At 36.0% G+C, this 18,974-nt stretch overlaps 1 protein-coding gene across 2 annotated transcripts in view; it reads left to right on the top strand.

Moving 5' to 3' along the window:
• LOC148415251 (uncharacterized) overlaps window positions 1–18,974 on the top strand; it is a 66,689-nt gene that overhangs the window by 1,503 nt on the left and 46,212 nt on the right. The gene's annotated exons all lie outside the window — the stretch shown is intronic.

The following is an 18,974-nucleotide window of genomic DNA, read 5'->3' as shown; positions in this document are numbered from 1 at the left end:
GCCCGCTGGCCACTTCTGGGCCACAAATGGGTTTAATCTAGTCTGTGAAATGACTTCTCTAAGTAAAGTATTAAAAGGAGCCTAATTTTTTTCAATAAATGAAAAATCTGATTTTTTATTCCTTAATAGTATTGTTAATGTTTTTTTAATTAATAATAATTTAAATGTTTTATGATTAATAGTGATGTTTTGCTTGTACTATTTCAACAGTATTGAAATAGAATAATAAAATCTGAAGTCGTTATTTAAAGTTATATAAATATATACTGTGGTTTTGTTGGTCCTGCCCACTTGGGAATAGATTTTCCTCTGCACAGCCGCAAGCTAAAACGAGTTTGACACTCCTGGTCTGGGAGGACATCTAGTGTTTGTTGAAGTCATTACAACTGAAAGAAAAACCATCAGGTCAAAATGACCGTTAGGTCAATGGAAATAGAACGAGGGAATGACACAAGATTTCTTGGAGTTAGATCTGATTAAACATTATGCTAGAAATCATATAGAAAATATCATAAGAAAACAGAGAGATGGGAGAGTTAAAATTAGGAGTGTGCCATAAAATTTAATTTAATCAAAACCGCAATTCTCATTTACTACGATTTAAATCGATATAAAAGGTCATTACATCATTATTTATGTCACCTGTCGGCTTCCACCCTAAGCGCTTTGTCATGACGTCCCCCAGTGATGGGCAAAGTACACAGATTGTTTACTTGAGTAAAAGTAAAACTACCCTACATAAAAAATGACTTGAGTAAAAGTAAAAGTGAATAACCAAAAATGTACTCAAGTAAAAGTACAAGCTCTGAAATGTATTTTAAAGTAAAATTAAAAGTTTTTATTTTTTTCACAATTCAAAGATCACAATTCCAATTAATTTTTTTCTATGCCGTTGAAACAAATATTTTCAGTTATTTTCAAGAAGGAGCGGCTCGGTGGAACTGTCTACAGGCAGTAGGCGGGGGACATGCTTCCTCACATATTCCAAAAACATGCATGGCAGGTGTATTGGACACTAAATGTTCACACACATGGGGTGTCAAACTCATCTTAGCTTGCAGGCCGCACATAGGAAAATCGATTAACAAGTGGGCCGCACAAATAAGACCATGATATATAATTATATAACATTAAAACAGCAACTTCAAATGTATTATTCTTTTTTTCATACTGTCCAAAATAGTACAAAGAAAACATCACTAATAATGACGAAAAAAAATAACATTGCTTTTAATTACAAAATTCACGTTGTTCTTTTAAAAAAAAAAAAAAACATCAAATTTTTATACTTTACAAAATCCTCTTGTAATCTTGTTTGGGCCAGAACCAGTTGGCAAGCTGTATGTTTGACATCCCCGCTCTAAATTGTCTTTTTGGTGTGAATGGGCGCATGAATAGTTGTTCGTCACTGTGTGCCCTACAAGTGACTGGCAACCAGTCCTGGGTGTCCCCCGCCTACTGCCTCAAAACTGCTGGGATAGGCACCAGCAAGCTATATCGCGGTTTTCACTTATCGGTGTAAGGTACACAACAGCATTCCCTGTCAAAGCTCCCAGAACGAACGGGAAGGAAAAACTAAAAAACCTAAATTAGGGGAAAATCAGAAACCTCCAGAAGGGACCAGAGGTGGGAGGAGCCCCCTTCCAGGCCCACAGGTTGAAGTGGATGCTGCATGTACCAAATACAGACAAATAGATACACATTTCAGACACATTTCATGCTACATTCATGCACCCAATCACACGAAAGAACAATTTAGGTGTCTAATACACCAGCCATTCATGTTTTTGGAATGTGGAAATAAGTCAGAGATATCCCACACAGGCTCAGGGAGAACATGCTAAATCCGCACAGGTCAGTGTGAGCTGGATTTGAACTCGGGACTCTGAACTGTGAGGCGGACATGCTAACCACTGTAACTCCCAGTTGCGCTGTGCAAATCAAATAACCGAATAAAAAAACAAATGTACACCAAGGACATCAAAAAATGTAAAACTGCAAATGAATCAAGTTGAAATACACAATTCCTTTCAAAATCCACTCTGCTTATTTGCACAACAGTGTAATAAACTGATAAATAAAACGATAATAATATACAGTAATAAAATATAATCAAAATTATTTTTGATTTTCATTTTACTGCCTTTGGGATGTGTGGAAGTTGTCTGCAGCCAACTTCAATAATGCCTTATATTCATTTCATATTTCATTTTATATTTAAGGAAACAATATTTCTGTTTGGTTTAACCTGAGTGATCAACTCAGTGATTTCTAAGGTGCTATATGCAAGTTAAAGACATCCAGGCACAGATAAATTAAATCAATCAAATTATGCTGGAAAAATCCCCACAATATTGCTTGGTATGGGCTACACCTGCTAAATGAGAATATAGACCTAGAACGTTAAAGAAAAAACGGGAGCTAACGACATTAGCATTATCTTTATCAGCGTAGCTAGCTAACATTAGCCACGTTGCAAACATATCCAAGCTAGCTAGCGAATAACCAAAGTTATAACGGTGGCACCGTTTAGCTAACTTACCTTGTCGAGATTTGATGGAGAGTTCTTGAGGCAACCTCTCCATGGCGTTTTGGCTATCTATCGCAAAAGCTATCTACTGCTATGTTCTCTGCTCTCCAGGTTATGTGGCGTTGACAGTTGTGGGACGTCCCTGCGTTTTTTTTTTTTTAATTTAGCGGCAGCCAAGCTGATTCGTCAAACATGGTTTACGTAGTTTGCGCAAAGATGCTGAAACAAAAGTAACAAGGCCTTTTATTGTGAAATGTTAAAAAAAAAATGTAGCAAGTAAAAAAAATATGATTTGTTTTATAAATTTAGGGAGTACAAATTAAAAGTTGTCAGAGAAAAAAGTACTTCTAAAACTACAAAGTACAGGCAAAATTTACATAAGTATCTAAGTATTTGTACTTGTTACGTCCCATCACTGACATCGCTGCGCACCCCGTTCCAAGATTGTCAAGCTTGCGCTGTTTGAACGAAATCTTGTCTCTTTTCCACAATCGCAAGTTTAAATGATTTGGTTCTGCTTTTCAGTTACAGTAATTTGTTCTAGATGATTTGCTATGCTTTTATTTTGCTGCAAACAGGAAGCTTGGTGAGCTTTTGAGTGTAGTTGTTAGACAGTTGGGTCAAAGAACATGATTGAATCCATGCCGATCAAGACGCTGTGGGGTCGCGTGAGGTGTGACAGGGCAGATGGGGTCACAGAGGTCAGATGTTCTCAATAAAATGTTTATTTTGTCACTCAAAGTTCAAAGAAACTATATCAAAACAGGTGGTCAAAAGACAGCAATCAAAATCAGGTTGGTTCTTAGAGTTCAAAACTACTCTCTTTACAAAGTACAAACGAAAGCAGGAAAGATATATGATCAAAAATGCAAAATCTTGAAATAAAGTCTGCTCACGGGATTCAAAAACTGGCGCACAAAGTACAACTTAAAGCAGTTCAAAAACGGTCAAAGTCCAAATAAAACCTGTTCTCACAATATGTTATTGTGCTCGGCCATTTTCTTTATTATTATTGTATGAAGGTGGAACCTTCACACATATGTTATTCTACCGCTTTATTGTGTGAAGGTGGAACCTTCACACATATGTTATTCTACCGCTTTATTGTGTGAAGGTGGAACCTTCACACATATGTTATTCTACCGCTTTATTATTGTGTGAAGGTGGAACCTTCACACCTGTGAAGGTGGAACCTTCACACCTATGTTATTCTACCGCTTTATTGTGTGAAGGTAAAACCTTCACACATATGTTATTCCTTGACTTTATTATTGTGCGAAGGTGGAACCTTCAAACATATGTTATTGTGCTCGGCCATTTTCTTTATTGTGTGAAGGTGGAACCTTCAAACATATGTTATTGTGCTCGGCCATTTTCTTTATTATTATTGTGTGAAGGTGAAACCTTCACACTTGTGTTTTTCTTCACCTTTATTATTGTGTGAAGCTGAAACCTTCACACTTATGTTTTTCTCCACCTTTATTACTATTATTATTATTGTGTGAAGGTGAAACCTTCACACCTATGTTTTTCTCCACCTTTATTATCGTGTGAAGGTGAAACCTTCACATTTATGTTTTTCTCCACCTTTATTATTATTATTATTATTGTGTGAATGTGAAACCTTCACACTTATGTTTTTCTCCACCTTTATTATTGTGTGAAGGGGAAACCTTCACACTTATGTTTTTCTTCACCTTTATTATTATTATTATTATTATTATTATTATTATTATTACTATTATTATTATTATTATTGTGTGAAGGTGAAACCTTGACACATATGTTTTTCTCCACCTTAATATTATTGTGTGAAGGTGAAACCTTCACACTTATGTATTTCTCCACCTTCATTATTATTATTGTGTGAAGGTGAAACCTTCACACTTATGTTTTTCTCCACCTTTATTATTATTATTATTGTGTGTAGGTGAAACCTTCACACTAATGTTTTTCTCCACCTTTATTATTATTGTGTGAAGGTGAAACCTTCACACTTATGTTTTTCTCCACCTTTATTATTGTTTGAAAGTGAAACCTTCACACTTATGTTTTTCTCCACCTTTATTATTGTTTGAAGGTGAAACCTTCACACTTATGTTTTTCTCCACCTTTATTATTATTATTATTATTGTGTGAAGGTGAAACCTTCACACTTATGTTTTCTCCACCTTTATTATTATTATTGTGTGAAGGTGAAACCTTCACACTTATGTTTTTCTCCACCTTTATTATTGTGTGAAGGTGAAACCTTCACACTTATGTTTTTCTCCACCTTTATTATTATTATTGTGTGAAGGTGAAACCTTCACACTTATGTATTTCTCCACCTTTATTATTATTATTATTGTGTGTAGGTGAAACCTTCACACTAATGTTTTTCTCCACCTTTATTATTATTGTGTGAAGGTGAAACCTTCACACTTATGTTTTTCTCCACCTTTATTATTGTTTGAAAGTGAAACCTTCACACTTATGTTTTTCTCCACCTTTATTATTGTGTGAAGGTGAAACCTTCACACTTATGTTTTTCTCCACCTTTATTATTATTATTGTGTGAAGGTGAAACCTTCACACTTATGTTTTTCTCCACCTTTATTGTGTGAAGGTGAAACCTTCACACTTATGTTTTTCTCCACCTTTATTATTGTTTGAAAGTGAAACCTTCACACTTATGTTTTTCTCCACCTTTATTATTGTTTGAAGGTGAAACCTTCACACTTATGTTTTTCTCCACCTTTATTATTATTATTATTATTGTGTGAAGGTGAAACCTTCACACTTATGTTTTCTCCACCTTTATTATTATTATTGTGTGAAGGTGAAACCTTCACACTTATGTTTTTCTCCACCTTTATTATTGTGTGAAGGTGAAACCTTCACACTTATGTTTTTCTCCACCTTTATTATTATTATTGTGTGAAGGTGAAACCTTCACACTTATGTTTTTCTCCACCTTTATTGTGTGAAGGTGAAACCTTCACACTTACGTTTTTCTCCACCTTTATTGTTATTGTGTGAAGGTGAAACCTTCACACTTATGTTTTTCTCCACCTTTATTGTGTGAAGGTGAAACCTTCACACTTATGTTTTTCTCCACCTTTATTGTGTGAAGGTGAAACCTTCACACTTATGTTTTTCTCCACCTTTATTATTATTATTATTGTGTGAAGGTGAAACCTTCACACTTATGTTTTTCTCCACCTTTATTATTGTGTGAAGGTGAAACCTTCACACTTATGTTTTTCTCCACCTTTATTATTGTGTGAAGGTGAAACCTTCACACTTATGTTTTTCTCCACCTTTATTATTGTGTGAAGGTGAAACCTTCACACTTATGTTTTTCTCCACCTTTATTGTGTGAAGGTGAAACCTTCACACTTATGTTTTTCTCCACCTTTATTATTATTATTATTTTTTTTATTCCGACCGTTTTTTAGGTACGTTTCAACTCATTCCCAGTTCATCCAATTCATGCCGTTCAAACTTCATATCATTCCACATATTCATGTTTAGTGCGGGTCTATTTTTCAAGTTTCAACTTTTCATCGTTTTCCTACAATTTAAGTTTTTGTACCGTAAAAATGGCCTAATGTTAAGTGAATGGGCTGGTCTTCGTGCTTTATTTTTAAACTTTAACGTTTTCGATATTTCCCATGTCTCCGTAGCTCATGGGATTTGTGTATCGCTTTCGCACTTCATGTTCGTGGGTTCAATCCCAGGCTGCGTCATTTTTTAGTTGTGTGAGTCTTTTTTAGTTAGTGCGGGTCTATTTTTCAAGTTTCAACTTTTCATCGTTTTCCTACAATTTAAGTTTTTGTACCGTAAAAACGGCCTAATGTAAAGTGATTGGAGCGTTCTTCCTACTTCCTTTTAAAGCGTTCACGGTTTCGTCATTTCCCGTGGCTCAGACGTTCTGATGACGTATATCTACTACATGTTCGTGCGTTCGATCCCCGCTGTGTCTTTTCACACATGCAGTGTTTTTTTTCAGTTAATTCAGTATTTTTTTTTTTTGTTTCAATTCCTTCCCAGTTCATCCAATTCATGCCGTTCGAACTTCATATCATTCCACATATTCACGTGAAGTGCTTTTTTTATTTTTCAAGGTTCAACTATTTATCGTTTTCCTACAATTTACGTTTTTTATACTATTCATATTTAAAGAATTTAGCCTTTTCAAACTGTTCTTACTTTCATTTCATCTTTTCATTCCACAGTTGAACTTTTTTCAGTTTTTTAACTTTGTATTATTCGTAGTTCTTCATAGATTCACGTTCAAAAATACTTCATTCCCTAGTGTGGTCTTACACTGCCCCCCAGTGGCCCAGTGGTAGAGTTGTCATCTTCAACATGTCCGTGTCCCGGTACGGGCAAATCGCGTTTCACGTTTACAGTTCAACTTTCAGCTACAATTCAAGTTTTTGTACCGTAAAAATTGTCTAATGTTAAGTGAATGGTGTTGTTAAGAAGTTTCTGATTATACTTAACGATTTCGTGTTTGAATCGTTCTGTTATTACTATTTACGTATGAACATGTTTCTCCTGTGGTCATGTGATCTTCCTAGCAACCGCCTAGCAACTAATCACAAGTTATGTTTCATTCCTCCACTACCAATCAGGACTCTGTTTACACTATCATAGGTTGTTTTGCTCTTTCACGGGTCAGTCGGCAGGTATCGTTGTAACGGACAGTCATTTTTTCTGCTTTCTATCATTCTGTGGATTATCTAATTCCTTTCATTATTATTCCGTGCGTCCATGAGAATGTAAGTACAGTTTGAATATGTTGTCCGTTCGTGGTTTTGGATACATGTTTACGTTTGCACTGCTTCACTTTGTCCATTAATGTCTAAGTTGTTATTGCACCTAAGTTTGGTATAATTGCTAAAGGCAAATATACCGTACTTTTCATACTTCACTTTTAGTATTCACGTTAAAGTTTCATCCACAAAATGTGCGTGTTTGTCGCGTGTTTGCCGTGTGTGCCAATGTGATCCTTACTTCGTAAGGGAGTGACGTCACCGCCTACTCAAATCTATTCGGCTCCATTAACCCTTTCCTACCTAACGCACATTTTGGAACGATTGGGTTGAATTCATTCTTCCTATCATTGTACGGTATGTTTGCCTGTGTTGTTTATGTTATTCTAAGCTAATATAGAGTCATGTGAGCATATGATGTAACATATTGTACAATGTTAGTTATGTTAGTTATCATGTTTAGTGAATGTTCTCTGCTCTCCTTTGCAGAGACCACACACCCACAATCAAACATAGAACACACACAGAACACACAAACACAGAAACACACACACTCCAACCCAGATAAATAAATAGAACATTATATACAAATAAAGAGTGGCATGAGAGTGTGCATCGTCTTTATGTTCTGGCCGGACAACCTGATAAGATTGAGGATCCTCTGAATCAGTCAAGTACAGTCCTTTCAAGGAGGTCACAAGTTTGGACGCTACTCCGACACCTCCATTACAGGTGTGATTCAAAAACATGCAGGATACAAGCCCTCGAGGACTAGAGTTTGACACCTTTAGTTTAGTTACACAAAGTAATCCATTTCCCATGTTGCCATCGGGCGGCCATCTTAGACCACTGAAGACTCCAACTCCAATCTGCCCTCATGGGCGGCCATCTTGGACATTTTATTAGACGTCTCATTACCTTTCACTACTGCTTCCACCTAGTACAGCATCTGGCTTGGTTAACTCAGCTTGATTCATACGTTTTAGTTTTTTTCAGTTTTTCAACTCTGTATTATTCACATTTCTTCACTGTTTCACATCAATCCACAATCCACCTCATTCAATCCACCTCATTCAAATGATAAGCTCATTAACAGGAGTTTAAAACTCCAGTCCTCGAGGGCTGATATCCTGCATGTTTTTGAATCACGTCATTCACTTAACATTAGGCCTAATGTCACAGATTCACATTATTCCAGTTCAACTTTTCTCAGTTTGTTAACTATGTAGGATTCATAATTTTTCACAGATTCAAATCATTCTACAGTTCAACTTTTTTTCAGTTTTTCATTCATCTTCAAATTCCACAGTTCAACTTTTTTTCAGTTTTTCAGCTTTGTATTCATATTTCTTCACAGATTCACACCATTCAATCGTTCCACATCATTCCACTTTTCAACTCCCAAACCTTCAACGGTTTCACCTTCACACGCAATTTCTTCAGAAATTGCACATTTTCTAGTTGTGTGAAGGTGGAACCTTCACACATATGTTATTCTACCGCTTTATTATTGTGTGAAGGTGAAACCTTCACACTTATGTTTTTCTCCACCTTTATTGTGTGAAGGTGAAACCTTCACACTTATGTTTTTCTCCACCTTTATTGTGTGAAGGTGAAACCTTCACACTTATGTTTTTCTCCACCTTTATTATTATTATTATTTTTTTTATTCCGACCGTTTTTTAGGTACGTTTCAACTCATTCCCAGTTCATCCAATTCATGCCGTTCAAACTTCATATCATTCTACATATTCATGTTTAGTGCGGGTCTATTTTTCAAGTTTCAACTTTTCATCGTTTTCCTACAATTTAAGTTTTTGTACCGTAAAAATGGCCTAATGTTAAGTGAATGGGCTGGTCTTCGTGCTTTATTTTTAAACTTTAACGTTTTCTATATCTCCTATGTCTCCGTGGCGCATGGGATTTGTGTACCGCATTCGCACTTCATGTTGTGGGTTCAATCCCAGGCTGCGTCATTTTTTAGTTGTGTGAGTCTTTTTTAGTTAGTGCGGGTCTATTTTTCAAGTTTCAACTTTTCATCGTTTTCCTACAATTTAAGTTTTTGTACCGTAAAAACGGCCTAATGTTAAGTGATTGGAGCGTTCTTCCTACTTCCTTTTAAAGCGTTCACGGTTTCGTCATTTCCCGTGGCTCAGACGTTCTGTTGACGTATATCTTCTACATGTTCGTGCGTTCGATCCCCGCTGTGTCTTTTCACACATTCAGTGTTTTTTTTCAGTTAATTCAGTATTTTTTTTTTGGTTTCAACTCCTTCCCAGTTCATCCAATTCATGCCGTTCGAACTTCATATCATTCCACATATTCACGTGAAGTGCTTTTTTATTTTTCAAGGTTCAACTATTCATCGTTTTCCTACAATTTACGTTTTTTATACTATTCATATTTAAAGAATTTAGCCTTTTCAAACTGTTCTTACTTTCATTTCATCTTACTTTTCATTCGACAGTTGAACTTTTCTCAGTTTTTTTAACTTTGTATTATTCGTAATACTTCACAGATTCACCTTCAAACATACTTCATTCCCTTTATATAAAGCTTTTTTACAGTGTGGTCTGACACCGCCCCCCAGTGGCCCAGTGGTAGAGTTGTCATCTTCAACGTGTCCGTGTCCTGGTTCGGGCAAATCGCGTTTCACGTTTACAGTTGTTTTTTCTCTTCTGCTTTTAATTCGGATCATCCACACTTTTTTAAGATTAAAACATTCGGATTTTTTTCAGTTTTCAACTTTGTGTTATTCATATTTTTTCACACATTCACATCATTCCACAGTTCAACTTTGTTCAATTTTTCAACTTTGTATTATTCATATTTCTTCACATTACCATTATACCACAGTTCAACTTTCAGCTAAAATTCAAGTTTTTCTACCGTAAAAAATGGCCTAATGTTAAGTGAATGCTGTGATTCAAAAACATGCAGGATACAAGCCCTCGAGGACTGGAGTTTGAAACCTACAGTTTAGTTACACAAAGTACACCATTTCCCATGATGCCGTCGGGCGGCCATCTTAGACCACTGAAGACTCCAACTCCCATCTGCCCTCATGGGCGGCCATCTTGGATATTTTCTTAGACGTCTCATTACCTGTCACTTCTGCTTCCACCTAGTACAGCATCTGGCTTGGTGAACTCAGCTTGATTCATACATTCAGTTTTTTTCAGTTTTTCAGTTTTCAACTTTGTTTTATTCATATTTCAAGCACTAAAAAAACTGAAAAGTTTGCTTAGGCATCATTTTTTAACTCCTGATAATGAGCTAATCATTTGAATGAGGTGGATTTGAATGAGGTGGATTGTGGATTGCTTGAAACAGTGAAGCATTGTGAATAATACAAAGTTGAAAAACTTTGTATTTTCTCTTCTGCTTTTACTTCGGATCATCCACACTTTTTTACGATTCAAACATTCGTTTTTTTTTTCAGTTTCTCAGTTTTTCAACTTTGTCGGATTCATAATTTTTCACAGATTCACTTCATTCTCCAGTTCAACTTTTTCAGTTTTTCATTCATATCTTCAAATTCCACAGTTCAACTTTTATTCAGTTTTTCAACTTTGTATTCATATTTCTTCACAGATTCACACCATTCAATCGTTCCACGTAATTCCACTTTTCACCTCCCAAACCTTCAACGGTTTCACCTTCACACGCAATTTCTTCAGAAATTGCACATTTTCTAGTTGTGTGAAGGTGAAACCTTCACACTTATGTTTTTCTCCACCTTTATTATTATTATTATTTTTTTTATTCCGACCGTTTTTTAGGTACGTTTCAACTCATTCCCAGTTCATCCAATTCATGCCGTTCAAACTTCATATCATTCTACATATTCATGTTTAGTGCGGGTCTATTTTTCAAGTTTCAACTTTTCATCGTTTTCCTACAATTTAAGTTTTTGTACCGTAAAAATGGCCTAATGTTAAGTGAATGGGCTGGTCTTCGTGCTTTATTTTTAAACTTTAACGTTTTCGATATCTCCTATGTCTCCGTGGCGCATGGGATTTGTGTACCGCATTCGCACTTCATGTTGTGGGTTCAATCCCAGGCTGCGTCATTTTTTAGTTGTGTGAGTCTTTTTTAGTTAGTGCGGGTCTATTTTTCAAGTTTCAACTTTTCATCGTTTTCCTACAATTTAAGTTTTTGTACCGTAAAAACGGCCTAATGTTAAGTGATTGGAGCGTTCTTCCTACTTCCTTTTAAAGCGTTCACGGTTTCGTCATTTCCCGTGGCTCAGACGTTCTGTTGACGTATATCTTCTACATGTTCGTGCGTTCGATCCCCGCTGTGTCTTTTCACACATTCAGTGTTTTTTTTCAGTTAATTCAGTATTTTTTTTTTGGTTTCAACTCCTTCCCAGTTCATCCAATTCATGCCGTTCGAACTTCATATCATTCCACATATTCACGTGAAGTGCTTTTTTATTTTTCAAGGTTCAACTATTCATCGTTTTCCTACAATTTACGTTTTTTATACTATTCATATTTAAAGAATTTAGCCTTTTCAAACTGTTCTTACTTTCATTTCATCTTACTTTTCATTCGACAGTTGAACTTTTCTCAGTTTTTTTAACTTTGTATTATTCGTAATACTTCACAGATTCACCTTCAAACATACTTCATTCCCTTTATATAAAGCTTTTTTACAGTGTGGTCTGACACCGCCCCCCAGTGGCCCAGTGGTAGAGTTGTCATCTTCAACGTGTCCGTGTCCCGGTTCGGGCAAATCGCGTTTCACGTTTACAGTTGTTTTTTCTCTTCTGCTTTTAATTCGGATCATCCACACTTTTTTAAGATTAAAACATTCGGATTTTTTTCAGTTTTCAACTTTGTGTTATTCATATTTTTTCACACATTCACATCATTCCACAGTTCAACTTTGTTCAATTTTTCAACTTTGTATTATTCATATTTCTTCACATTACCATTATACCACAGTTCAACTTTCAGCTAAAATTCAAGTTTTTCTACCGTAAAAAATGGCCTAATGTTAAGTGAATGCTGTGATTCAAAAACATGCAGGATACAAGCCCTCGAGGACTGGAGTTTGAAACCTACAGTTTAGTTACACAAAGTACACCATTTCCCATGATGCCGTCGGGCGGCCATCTTAGACCACTGAAGACTCCAACTCCCATCTGCCCTCATGGGCGGCCATCTTGGATATTTTCTTAGACGTCTCATTACCTGTCACTTCTGCTTCCACCTAGTACAGCATCTGGCTTGGTGAACTCAGCTTGATTCATACATTCAGTTTTTTTCAGTTTTTCAGTTTTCAACTTTGTTTTATTCATATTTCAAGCACTAAAAAAACTGAAAAGTTTGCTTAGGCATCATTTTTTAACTCCTGATAATGAGCTAATCATTTGAATGAGGTGGATTTGAATGAGGTGGATTGTGGATTGCTTGAAACAGTGAAGCATTGTGAATAATACAAAGTTGAAAAACTTTGTATTTTCTCTTCTGCTTTTACTTCGGATCATCCACACTTTTTTACGATTCAAACATTCGTTTTTTTTTTCAGTTTCTCAGTTTTTCAACTTTGTCGGATTCATAATTTTTCACAGATTCACTTCATTCTCCAGTTCAACTTTTTCAGTTTTTCATTCATATCTTCAAATTCCACAGTTCAACTTTTATTCAGTTTTTCAACTTTGTATTCATATTTCTTCACAGATTCACACCATTCAATCGTTCCACGTAATTCCACTTTTCACCTCCCAAACCTTCAACGGTTTCACCTTCACACGCAATTTCTTCAGAAATTGCACATTTTCTAGTTATTATTATTATTTTTTTTATTCCGACCGTTTTTTAGGCTCGTTTCAACTCCTTCCCTGTTCATCCAATTCATGCCGTTCAATCTTCATATCATTCCACATATTCATGTTTAGTGCGGGTCTATTTTTCAAGTTTCAACTTTTCATCGTTTTCCTACAATTTAAGTTTTTGTACCGTAAAAATGGCCTAATGTTAAGTGAATGGGGTGGTCTTCGTACTTTATTTTTAAACTTTAACGGTTTCCGCCTTTCCTATGTCCCAGTAGCTCATGGGATTTGTGTACTGCATTCGCACTTCATGTTCGTGGGTTCAATCCCAGGCTGCGTCTTTTCGCACATTCAGTGTTTTTTTTTTTTTCATTTAGTTCCGTATTTTCTTTTGCTTTCAACTCCTTCCCAGTTAATCCAATTCATGCCGTTCATGCCGTGCTTTTGTATTTTTCAAGGTTCAACTATTCATCGTTTTCCTACAATTCACGTTTTTTTAATACTATTCATATTTAAAGAATTTAGCCTTTTCAAACTGTTCTTACTTTCATTTCATCTTACTTTTCATTCCACAGTTGAACTTTTTTCAGTTTTTAAACTTTGTATTATTCGAAGTTCTTCACAGATTCACGTTCAAACATGCTTCATTCTCTTAATTTAAAGCTTTCACAGTGTGGTCTGACACCGCCCCCCAGTGGCCCAGTGGTAGAGTTGTCATCTTCACAATGGCCGTGTCCCGGTTCGGGCAAATCGCGTTTCACGTTTACAGTTGTTTTTTCTCTTCTGCTTTTACTTCAGATCATCCACACTTATTTAAGATTAAAACATTCGGGTTTTTTTTCAGTTTTCAACTTTGTGTTATTCATATTTTTTCACACATTCACATCATTCCACAGTTCAACTTTGTTCAATTTTTCAACTTTGTATTATTCATATTTCTTCACATTAACATTATACCACAGTTCAACTTTCAGCTACAATTCAAGTTTTTCTACCGTAAAAAATGGCCTAATGTTAAGTGAATGCTGTGATTCAAAAACATGCAGGATACAAGCCCTCGAGGACTGGAGTTTGAAACCTATAGTTTAGTTACACAAAGTACTCCATTTCCCATGATGTCGTCGGGCGGCCATCTTAGACCACTGAAGACTCCAACTCCCATCTGCCCTCATGGGCGGCCATCTTGGATATTTTCTTAGACGTCTCATTACCTGTCACTTCTGCTTCCACCTAGTACAGCATCTGGCTTGGTGAACTCAGCTTGATTCATACATTCAGTTTTTTTCAGTTTTTCAACTTTGTATTATTCATATTTCAAGCAGTAAAAAAACTGAAAAAGTTTGCTTAGGGATCAGTTTTAAACTCCTGATAATGAGCTAATCATTTGAATGAGGTGGATTTGAATGAGGTGGATTGTGGATTGATGTGAAACAGTGAAGAATTGTGGATTGATGTGAAACAGTGAAGAATTGTGAATAATACAAAGTTGAAAAACTTTGTATTTTCTCTTCTGCTTTTACTTCGGATTATCCACACTTTTTATGTTTCAAACATTCGTTTTTTTTTCAGTTTCTCTGTATTTCAACTTTGTAGGATTCATAATTTTTCACAGATTCACATCATTCTACAGTTCAACTTTTTTCAGTTTTTCATTCATGTTCAAATTCCACAGTTCAACTTTTTTTCAGTTTTTCAACTTTGTATTCATATTTCTTCACAGATTCACACCATTCAATCGTTCAACATCATTCCATTTTTCAACTCCCAAACCTTCAACGGTTTCACCTTCACACGCAATTTCTTCAGAAATTGCTCATTTTCTAGTTATTGTGTGAAGGTGAAACCTTCACACTTATGTTTTTCTCCACCTTTATTATTATTATTATTTTTTTTATTCCGACCGTTTTTTAGGTACGTTTCAACTCATTCCCAGTTCATCCAATTCATGCCGTTCAAACTTCATATCATTCTACATATTCATGTTTAGTGCGGGTCTATTTTTCAAGTTTCAACTTTTCATCGTTTTCCTACAATTTAAGTTTTTGTACCGTAAAAATGGCCTAATGTTAAGTGAATGGGCTGGTCTTCGTGCTTTATTTTTAAACTTTAACGTTTTCGATATTTCCTATGTCTCGGTGGCGCATGGGATTTGTGTACGGCATTCGCACTTCATGTTCGTGGGTTCAATCCCAGGCTGCGTCATTTTTTAGTTGTGTGAGTCTTTTTTAGTTAGTGCGGGTCTATTTTTCAAGTTTCAACTTTTCATCGTTTTCCTACAATTTAAGTTTTTGTACCGTAAAAACGGCCTAATGTTAAGTGATTGGAGCGTTCTTCCTACTTCCTTTTAAAGCGTTCACGGTTTCGTCATTTCCCGTGGCTCAGACGTTCTGATGACGTATATCTACTACATGTTCGTGCGTTCGATCCCCGCTGTGTCTTTTCACACATTCAGTGTTTTTTTTCAGTTAATTCAGTATTTTTTTTTTTGGTTTCAATTCCTTCCCAGTTCATCCAATTCATGCCGTTCGAACTTCATATCATTCCACATATTCACGTGAAGTGCTTTTTTATTTTTCAAGGTTCAACTATTCATCGTTTTCCTACAATTTACGTTTTTTATACTATTCATATTTAAAGAATTTAGCCTTTTCAAACTGTTCTTACTTTCATTTCATCTTTTCATTCCACAGTTGAACTTTTTTCAGTTTTTTAACTTTGTATTATTCGTAGTTCTTCATAGATTCACGTTCAAAAATACTTCATTCCCTATATTTCAAGCTTTCACAGTGGTCTTACACTGCCCCCCAGTGGCCCAGTGGTAGAGTTGTCATCTTCAACATGTCCGTGTCCCGGTTCGGGCAAATCGCGTTTCACGTTTACAGTTCAACTTTCAGCTACAATTCAAGTTTTTGTACCGTAAAAATTGTCTAATGTTAAGTGAATGGTGTTGTTAAGAAGTTTCTGATTATACTTAACGATTTCGTGTTTGAATCGTTCTGTTATTACTATTTACGTCTGGACATGTTTCTCCTGTGGTCATGTGATCTTCCTAGCAACCGCCTAGCAACTAATCACAAATTGTGTTTCTTTCCTCCACTACCAATCAGGACTCTGTTTACACTTTCATAGGTTGTTTTGCTCTTTCACCGGTAGTCGGCAGGTATCGTTGTAACGGACAGTCATTTTTTCTGCTTTCAATCATTCTGTGGATTATCTCATTCCTTTCATTATTATTCCGTGCGTCCATGAGAATGTAAGTACAGTTTGAATATGTTGTCCGTTCGTGGTTTTGGATACATGTTTACGTTTGCACTGCTTCACTTTGTCCATTAATGTCTAAGTTGTTATTGCACCTAAGTTTGGTATAATTGCTAAAGGCAGATATACCGTACTTTTCATACTTCACTTTTAGTATTCACGTTAAAGTTTCATCCACAAAATGTGCATATTTGTCGCTTGTTTGCCGTGTGTGCCAATGTGATCCTTCCGCAGTAAGGGAGTGACGTCACCGCCCACTCAAATCTATTCGGCTCCATTAACTCTTTCCTACCTAACGCACATTTTGGAACGATTGGGTTGAATTCATTCTTCCTATCATTGTACGGTATGTTTGCCTGTGTTGTTTATGTTATTCTAAGCTAATATAGAGTCATGTGAGCATATGATGTAACATATTGTACAATGTTAGTTATGTTAGTTATCAATGTTTAGTGAATGTTCTCTGCTCTCCTTTGCAGAGACCACACACCCACAATCAAACATAGAACACACACAGAACACACAAACACAGAAACACACACACACCAACCCAGATAAATAAATAGAACATTATATACAAATAAAGAGTGGCATGAGAGTGTGCATCGTCTTTATGTTCTGGCCGGACAACCTGATAAGATTGAGGATCCTCTGAATCAGTCAAGTACAGTCCTTTCAAGGAGGTCACAAGTTTGGACGCTACTCCGACACCTCCATTACAGGTGTGATTCAAAAACATGCAGGATACAAGCCCTCGAAGACTGGAGTTTGACACCTATAGTTTAGTTACACAAAGTAATCCATTTCCCATGTTGCCATCGGGCGGCCATCTTAGACCACTGAAGACTCCAACTCCAATCTGCCCTCATGGGCGGCCATCTTGGACATTTTATTAGACGTCTCATTACCTTTCACTACTGCTTCCACCTAGTACAGCATCTGGCTTGGTTAACTCAGCTTGATTCATACGTTTTAGTTTTTTTCAGTTTTTCAACTCTGTATTATTCACATTTCTTCACTGTTTCACATCAATCCACAATCCACCTCATTCAATCCACCTCATTCAAATGATAAGCTCATTAACAGGAGTTTAAAACTCCAGTCCTCGAGGGCTGATATCTTGCATGTTTTTGAATCACATCATTCACTTAACATTAGGCCTAATGTCACAGATTCACACTATTCCAGTTCAACTTTTCTCAGTTTTTCAACTTTGTAGGATTCATAATTTTTCACAGATTCACATCATTCTCCAGTTCAACTTTTTCAGTTTTTCATTCATCTTCAAATTCCACAGTTCAACTTTTTTACAGTTTTTCAACTTTGTATTCATATTTCTTCACAGATTCACACCATTCAATCGTTCCACATCATTCCACTTTTCAACTCCCAAACCTTCAACGGTTTCACCTTCACACGCAATTTCTTCAGAAATTGCACTTTTTCTAGTTATTATTATTGTGTGAAGGTGGAACCTTCACACATATGTTATTCTACCGCTTTATTATTGTGTGAAGGTGAAACCTTCACACTTATGTTTTTCTCCACCTTTATTGTGTGAAGGTGAAACCTTCACACTTATGTTTTTCTCCACCTTTATTATTATTATTATTTTTTTTATTCCGACCGTTTTTTAGGCTCGTTTCAACTCCTTCCCTGTTCATCCAATTCATGCCGTTCAATCTTCATATCATTCCACATATTCATGTTTAGTGCGGGTCTATTTTTCAAGTTTCAACTTTTCATCGTTTTCCTACAATTTAAGTTTTTGTACCGTAAAAATGGCCTAATGTTAAGTGAATGGGGTGGTCTTCGTACTTTATTTTTAAACTTTAACGGTTTCCGCCTTTCCTATGTCCCAGTAGCTCATGGGATTTGTGTACTGCATTCGCACTTCATGTTCGTGGGTTCAATCCCAGGCTGCGTCTTTTCGCACATTCAGTGTTTTTTTTTTTTCATTTAGTTCCGTATTTTCTTTTGCTTTCAACTCCTTCCCAGTTAATCCAATTCATGCCGTTCATGCCGTGCTTTTGTATTTTTCAAGGTTCAACTATTCATCGTTTTCCTACAATTCACGTTTTTTTAATACTATTCATATTTAAAGAATTTAGCCTTTTCAAACTGTTCTTACTTTCATTTCATCTTACTTTTCATTCCACAGTTGAACTTTTTTCAGTTTTTAAACTTTGTATTATTCGAAGTTCTTCACAGATTCACGTTCAAACATGCTTCATTCTCTTAATTTAAAGCTTTCACAGTGTGGTCTGACACCGCCCCCCAGTGGCCCAGTGGTAGAGTTGTCATCTTCACAATGGCCGTGTCCCGGTTCGGGCAAATCGCGTTTCACGTTTACAGTTGTTTTTTCTCTTCTGCTTTTACTTCAGATCATCCACACTTATTTAAGATTAAAACATTCGGGTTTTTTTTCAGTTTTCAACTTTGTGTTATTCATATTTTTTCACACATTCACATCATTCCACAGTTCAACTTTGTTCAATTTTTCAACTTTGTATTATTCATATTTCTTCACATTAACATTATACCACAGTTCAACTTTCAGCTACAATTCAAGTTTTTCTACCGTAAAAAATGGCCTAATGTTAAGTGAATGCTGTGATTCAAAAACATGCAGGATACAAGC

Source organism: Hippichthys cyanospilos, chromosome 12 (assembly GCF_059441005.1).
Source record: "Hippichthys cyanospilos isolate Australia breed blue-spotted pipefish chromosome 12, RoL_Hcya_1.0, whole genome shotgun sequence".
NCBI classification, from domain to species: domain Eukaryota; kingdom Metazoa; phylum Chordata; class Actinopteri; order Syngnathiformes; family Syngnathidae; genus Hippichthys; species Hippichthys cyanospilos.
Note: the sequence above shows the minus strand (reverse complement) of the source record. Positions and strands in the feature narration are given on the sequence as shown.